This window comes from Hypanus sabinus, chromosome 21, assembly GCF_030144855.1.
Source record: "Hypanus sabinus isolate sHypSab1 chromosome 21, sHypSab1.hap1, whole genome shotgun sequence".
Classification (NCBI taxonomy): Eukaryota; Metazoa; Chordata; class Chondrichthyes; order Myliobatiformes; family Dasyatidae; genus Hypanus; species Hypanus sabinus.
Genome location: NC_082726.1, coordinates 42,854,684 through 42,862,458, shown reverse-complemented (window position 1 = coordinate 42,862,458; position 7,775 = coordinate 42,854,684).

Sequence of the window (7,775 nt, the reverse complement as noted above, 5' to 3'; positions counted from 1 at the left end):
CTTTGCCTTCTGTGGACAAGCCAGTTCCAATCCATGCAGCCAAGTCTTCATGAATCCCATACCTTATGACTTTCTGGATGAGCAATCCTTTCTGGATTGGGAACCCTGTCAAATGTCTTACTAAAATCCATATACTCCACATTCACCACCCTACCTTCAAAACTTTGTTTTGTCACCTCTTTGAAAAACTCAATTAGGCCCTGCATTATCAAGATGGCGTCGCGTATGGTGGCCACGTTGCGAGCTCCATTCCAACTGGTGATAGCCACCAGGCCATCAGACTGATTAATTCATGCTGATACAGTTGTATCCCTATGTTATATTGACTGTCCTGTTGTACATAATATTAATTTTTATGCATTTCTGCAAAACAACCAGAAACAAAATACCCAACTACAAAGTGAAGATTATTACAGTGCAAAATAAGTATATTAAATATATAATTCATAACAATAAGGAAACAATACCCAGAATAAAATCATATAAAGTTAGTATCCTCCCCCGTCCCACTATAAAACTCCAGGTCCACCATTATAATGTATAAAAAAAATAATCGGAGTGTTCGACCCCACAGAGCTGTAAATATAATTTAAAAAAAAATTAAAATCATAATGCCTACTACCAAAACTATAATGTAATTCCCAACAAAAAGAAACAGTAAAGCTTACAGAGAGAAAAAAAGCTGAAAGTAAGGGATTAAAAAAGATAAACTTAATCTGAAGGGGAGTTATGAAAGTATTCAAGAAAAGGTCTCCACACCTTTTGAAACTTTATGTCTGAATTGAGAAGTGAATAATGAATTTTTTCAAGGTCTAAACAGGACATAATATCACTAAGCCATTGAGCATGCGTCGGTGGGGCAACATCTCTCCACCTAAGGAGAACTAAGCATCTAGCCCGGGGGTCGGCAACCCGCGGCTCCGGAGCCACTTGTGGCTCTTTCACCTCTGTGCTGCGGCTCCCTGTGGCTTTGGGAAATAATTGGCCAGTATTTAATTAAAATGTATTTTATGTTAGTTTGTTAGCTTTTGAAATGTAATTCTAAATTTGAAGATTATGGTGATCTTGTACAATCTAAATAAGACTTTGTGGCGACACATTTCCTGGCACATCCGAAACGGCTCGCAATTAGCCAGCGTTCAGGCTAAGGGAGATAGCCTACGGGGGTTTGTGAGTACGCGTCTTTTGCAGCATCCGCGCCCATGGGGGCTGGGTTGAGGGAGGCTTAAAAGCAAGGCTGTTTAGTTCGAATAAAGTTATTCGACTGCAGTTTACTGACTGCGTGAGCACACCGCTACAACGTGTTTTTATCGCTATTAATACACGTCACCACTGCCAATACCTGACACCCGTCAGTGCGCGATTTCTTTAATTTTTCGATCCAAGGTAAGCCAACTATGGAGAATTCTAAAAACAGAAAAGTGACTGAAGAAAACAGAACGTTTAATGATACGTGGACAGATTCATTTGCTTTCACTGTTGACGAGACTGGTTTACATATGAGATTGCTTAATATGCAATGAGAAACTAGCAAACAACAAAAAGTCAAATGTCGCAAGGCATTTCCAGAATAAACACGCAGCCTTTGCTCAAAAATATCCGGATGGAGATGAGAGAAAAAAAGCCGTTTCGGAACTGATACGGAAGGTTGATCTGAGCAAAAATCATTTCCAGAAATGGATGAAGTCTGGAAAATCAACGACATACGCTAGTTACATTGCCGCTCAGGAAATAGTCAGGCACGGGAAGCAGTTTACAGATGGTGAATATATAAAAGAATCTTTCATTAAGATTTCAGAACATCTATTCACGGACTTTAAAAACAAGAGTGAAATTGTGCAGAAAATCAGGGATATGCCCCTCTCTGCAAAGACTGTCAAAGACAGAACCATAAAAATGGCAGAAGACATCACAAGACAGCAAATTAAAGACATCAATTCAGCTGTGGCCTACTCGATTGCCTGTGACGAGTCTAAAGACAAAGGTGATATTGAACAAATAGCGCTGTTCTGCCAGTATGTAAACTGCCGGGCCACAGGAAGAAATGATTGAGTTGATACCTCTAAAAGGCCAAACACAGGGGGGGGAGTACATCTGTGAGGCTGTCTTGAATTGTTTAAGAGCCAAAGGAATAAAGACCACCCATCTGGTGTCAGTAGCTACTGGTGTCAGGGCACCGAATATGACGGGAACGCACCAAGGGATTTGTGGCTTTACTGCAGAAGTCGCTGGACAGAAAGCTGCTGACTTTTCACTGCATCTTGCACCAAGAGGCACTGTGCGCTCAAACATTTCCTCTGGAATGCACAGAAGTAATGGATGTTGTCATTCAGATTGTCAATAAAATAATGGCAAAAAGTTTAAATCACCGTCAATTCCGTTTGTTGCTGGACGAGCTGGAAAGCGCATATTCTGATCTCCTGCTGCACAACAAAGTCTGGTGGCTGTCCAAAGGGGAGGTGCTGAAACGCTTTGTCGCGTGTCTGGAAGAAGTGAAAACTTTCCTGGGCAGCAAAGGGCTCACCTTTCCTGAGCTGGAACAGCCAGAGTGGCTGGAAAAGCTACACTTCATGGTAGACATGACAGCGCACCTGAACACGCTGAACACAGCTCTTCAGGGGAAAGGACGCACAGCCCTGCACATGATGGAGGATGTTTTGGCATTCGAGCGCAAGTTGACAGTGCTTTCCAGAGATTGACAGAAAGGCACTTTGTCTCACTTCCCCAATTTGAGAGAGTTCAAACAAGGTCACGACATGATAAATTCGGAGTATTTACATTCTGCAATTATCGCAATGCAAACATCGTTTGGGAAACGCTTCTGTGAGTTCAGAGAGGAAAAAAAAACACATTATCCTTCCCGGTCACTTCCCTAAGCATCGATTCATCTCTACTGAATACGACTGCATTGGCAGGTGTGAGTAAACCTGATCTTGAGATGGAACTGGCCGACATAGCCGACGAAGACATATGGGTGTCCAAGTTTAGACGCTTGACAGCAGACCTTGAAGATGTTGCCCGTCAGAAGGCCGTTCTTGCTCAGAATCACAAAAGGAGTGATATTGAAAACCTCCTCCAACTGGACAAACTTGTGTTCGAAACATAGAATGCTTTCCCCGACATTTATGTAAACATTAAAAAGTATGCGCTTGGAGTCCTGTCGATCTTTGGATCCACATATGTATGTGAGCAGGTGTTCTCCAACATGAACTTTATTAAAAACAAACCGCGCACGCCTCACAGATGACAGCTTGCGATCCTGTGTAAAGATGAAGGTGACGTCATACAGCCCTGATGTGCAGACGCTGTGCGCTGAGGTCCAGGAGCAGAAATCCAATTAACCAAGTATGATAAATATTTTAATTGCCTATTGTTTTACGTATATTCATATTTTTTCGTTGTTCATTGAAATAGTCCTTTTATTTTTCAGGTTGACAGCTGGCTGACGTTATTTTTGGTTTGCTGCTGGCGGAAAATTTAAGTTCGGCGTTTTTCATAAATACAAGAAGGACTCAAATAGACATTGAATATTTTACTTAAAAGTAACCTTCAACCCAACGTCTTTTTTTCGGAGTTCAAAATGTTTTTGTTGCATGCAGAAATGTAATTTCGTTTTCTCTGCAGGAGTTCATCAATTTCATAAATGCAACACATTATAGTTTGTTTATACATAGCATAAAGGCAAAAAAAACGTTGTATGCAGTGTTATTTCATTTTAAATGTCAAACGGGTTTTGCGGCTCCCAGTGTTTTATTTTCTGTGGGAAACGGGTCCAAGTGGCTCTTTCAGAGGTAAAGGTTGCTGACCCCTGATCTAACCAAAAGAGAGGCAAAAGATTATGTTCGACATTTAGTCAGACTCAAATGCATGTCTGCCTCACCCAGGGTAACAAACAGGGCAATCAGAGGGTTAGGTTCTAAGTGGCAATTAAGAATATGGGATAAAGATAAAAAGACTTCTCTCCAGAATTTCTCTAGACTGGGACAAGCCCAGTACATATGGATAAGAGAAGCCTCCCCCCCCCCCCCTTTACACTTGTCACAAACAGGACTAATGTCAGGATAAAACCATGACAATTTAGTTTTAGATGTGTGAGCTCTATGTACAACCTTAAACTGCAAAAGGCAGTGGCAAGCACATAAAGAGGTTGAATTAACTGACCTAAGAATTGAATCCCAGGCTGCATTAGATAAAGAAATATTTAAATCATGCTCCCAAGCAGTTCTAATTTTATCAAAGGGGGTACGCCTTAAGGTCACTAACTTGCCACGAATAAAAGATATTAAGCTTTTACCCAATTGATTAATACAAAGAAACAGGTCCACGACGTTTTTCTCGGGCATCTCAGGAAAATTAGATAATAAAGGGTTAATGAAATGTCTAATTTGAAGGAATCTAAAGAAACATAATATTTATTATAAATTACTATAAACTGCACATTGCACATTTTGACAGAGATGTAACATAAAGATTTTTTATTCCTCATGTATATGAAGGATGTAAGTAATAAAGTCAATTTGAAATTCAATTTAATTTGTTGATGATATCTAATAAGACTGGTTCTCCAAAAGGCTGAAACTTGTTGAACCTATCTGGGAGACAATACTGATTTCTCGCTTAGCATTCAGGGGGTCTTCCCAGGAAGGAAAACAATAATGGAATCAATACTTCAAGTTCATGAGTGGACATGGATAGGATGTTTCTATTAGTAGGAGAGACCAAGAATTAAAGCATGTCACTTCAGAAGTGCAATGAAGAATTTCTTCAACTAAAGAGAGGTAAGCTGTAGAAATAGTTGCCACAGAGGGCTATGGGGCTGAAGTCACTGGGTGAATGTAAGGTTTTTGCTTGGTAAATGGTTACAGGGAGAAGGAAGGAGAACGTGGTTGACAAAAAGGCTACGCTTGAATGACATAGCAGACTTGATGTAATATATTCCTTTATCTTAAGGATTATTATAGCATCACTTATTAAAGACACTCCTGTTGAGCTGGGGACCCGACATGACGCTCACCCTCCCTGTTGCTGACTGCTGCAATACTCTGGTGGCCAGTTGGCTTGAATCCACTTCCCTCCTCACACTCTTGCAACAATTGAAGACACCCCTCCCTCCCCACTCACTTCAGTGTGGCGAAGCTGCCTCTGAGGTTGTGCATGCCATAGTAAGTGGTCCACAGTTGAAAATAGATACATGGCCCAGTGGGCTAGAAGGTTGACTGGCCCACTCTTGTAGAAAGGAATAAAGAGTCGATGTTTCAGGCCATGAGCCGTTGTGAGTCGTGATGAAAGGTTGCAGCCTAAAACATTGACTGTTATTCCTTTCCATAGATGCTGCCTGACCTGCTGAGTTCCTTCAGAATCTTATGTGTGCAACTCTGGCTTGCCAGCAACTCCAGAATCTCTTGTGTTTAAGGCCCACTGTTTCTGCTTCTAAGTTCAATGATAGAGATGTTATTTTTGCATTCTATATGTACCTAGTTCCTGGAAGTGTAATTTGCAGCACCAAAGCTGAGAAGTAGTAAAAAACAGATGAATGAAGTACCAATTTTGCCTGTGTAGTACTTGGATGAGAATAGATGTTTGCTTTGTATTAACATGACTATGGAGTCATGTGATGACATCGCAATTGCAGCCCCAGGTTGTCCAGTGAGCACTGAGTTGGAATCAGAGGATAGTCCTCAACAAGGTACAGTTCTCTCCGCCTCTCATTGCAGAAACCTAACTGTTAACACTATTTAGGTGATGGAAGGCCCAGAGTTTTGTGTAGAGGAACCTTGGATTTTCGAGTGGCTCAGAATTTGAACGGTAAAATACTGGAAGTTTCTTCTGATTTTGTTCTTAATTTCATCTCTCCAGCACCTTTAGTCTACGTTCCCTTCTCCTTCCCAGGGCTTGTCCTGTTTCTGCTACATCTTCAGAATCCAAGTCATCATTCAGAGCAAGGATGCAATGCTATGGTTTTATAAGGCATTGGTCAGACCATATTTGGAGTATTATGCACAGTTTAAAGAGCACTGTCTAAGGAAGGATGTGAGAAGGTCTAGAAGAAGTTTACCAGGAATCCAGGAATGGAAGGGTTAATGTATGAGGTGTGCTTGTTGGCTCTGGTCCTGTACTCTCTGGAATTCAGAAGGAAGAGGAGGGATCTCATTGAAACTTAATGAATATTGAAGTTGGATAGAGTATCCACAGAAGTCTGTGGAGGCCACTTTATTGGATATTTATTGGCGCTGCCTCTTGCACGCGTGCTGAGCTCGTTGACTTCATTAACTTTGCCTCCAACTTTCACCCTGCCCTCAAATTTACCTGGTCCATTTCCGACACCTCCCTCCCCTTTCTTGATCTTGCTGTCTCCATCTCTGGAGACGGCCTATCTACTGATATCTACTATAAACCTACAGACTCTCACAGCTACCTGGACTATTCCTCTTCCCACCCTGTCTCTTGCAAAAAGGCTATTCCATTCTCACAATTCCTCTGTCTCCGCTGCATCTGCTCTCAGGATGAGGCTTTTCTTTCCAGGACGAAGGAGATGTCTTCCTTTTTTAAGCAAAGGAGCTTTCCTTCGTCCACCATCAACTCTGCTCTCAAATGCATCGCTCCCATTTCCCGCACATCTGTCCTCACCCCATCCACCCGCCACCCCACTTGTCCTCACCTACCACCCCACCAGCCTCCAGGTCCAACATATAATTCTCCGTAACTTCCGCCACCTCCAATGGGATCCCACTACCAAACACATTTTTCCCTTCCCCCCCCCTTTCTGCTTTTTGCAGGGATCACTCCCTACGCGACTCCCTTGTCCACTGGTTCCCCCCCCCCCCATCCCTTCCCATTGATCTCCCTCCTGGCACTTATCCTTGTAAATAGAACAAGTGCTACACCTGCCCTTACACTTCCTCCCTCACCACCACTCAGGGCCCCAGACAGTCCTTCCAGGTGAGGCGACACTTCACCTGTGAGTCGGCTGGTGTGGTATACTGTGACCGGTGTTCCCGATGTGGCCTTTTATTTATTGGCGAGACCCGACGCAGACTGGGAGACCGTTTCGTGGAACACCTACGCTCGGTCCGCCAGAAAAAGCAAGATCTCCCAGTGGCCACACATTTTAATTCCACTTCCCCTCCTCATTCTGATATGTCTATCCATGGCCTCCTCTATTGTCAAAATGAATCCAAACTCAGGTTGGAGGAACAACACCTTATATACCGGCAGTTCGGTTTCTGCAACAGTTGGTAGCCTCCAACCTGATGGCATGAACATTGACCTCTAAATTCCGTTAATGCCCCTCCTCCCCTTCTTACCCCATCCTTGACATATTTAGTTGTTTGCCTGTTCTCCATCTCCCCTTCTTACCCCAATCTTGACATATTTAGTTGTTTGCCTGTTCTCCATCTCCCTCTGGTGCTCCCCCCCCCAACCTCCTTTCTTTCTCCTGAGACCTCCCGTCCCATGATCCTTTCCCTTCTCCAGCCCTGTATCACTTTCACCAATCATCTTTCCAGCTCTTAGCTTCATCCCACCCCTCCGGTCTACTCCTATCATTTCGCATTTCCCCCTCCCCCCTCTACTTTCAAATCTCTTACTATCTTTCCTTTCGGTTAGTCCTGACGAAGGGTCTTGGCCCGAAACGTCGACTAAGCTTCTCCCTATAGATGCTGCCTGGCCTGCAGTGTTCTACCAGCATTTTGTGTGTGTTGTTGTTTGAATTTCCAGCATCTGCAGATTTCCTCGTGTTTGCTATTGGATATTATTAACATGTTATTGATCAGTAA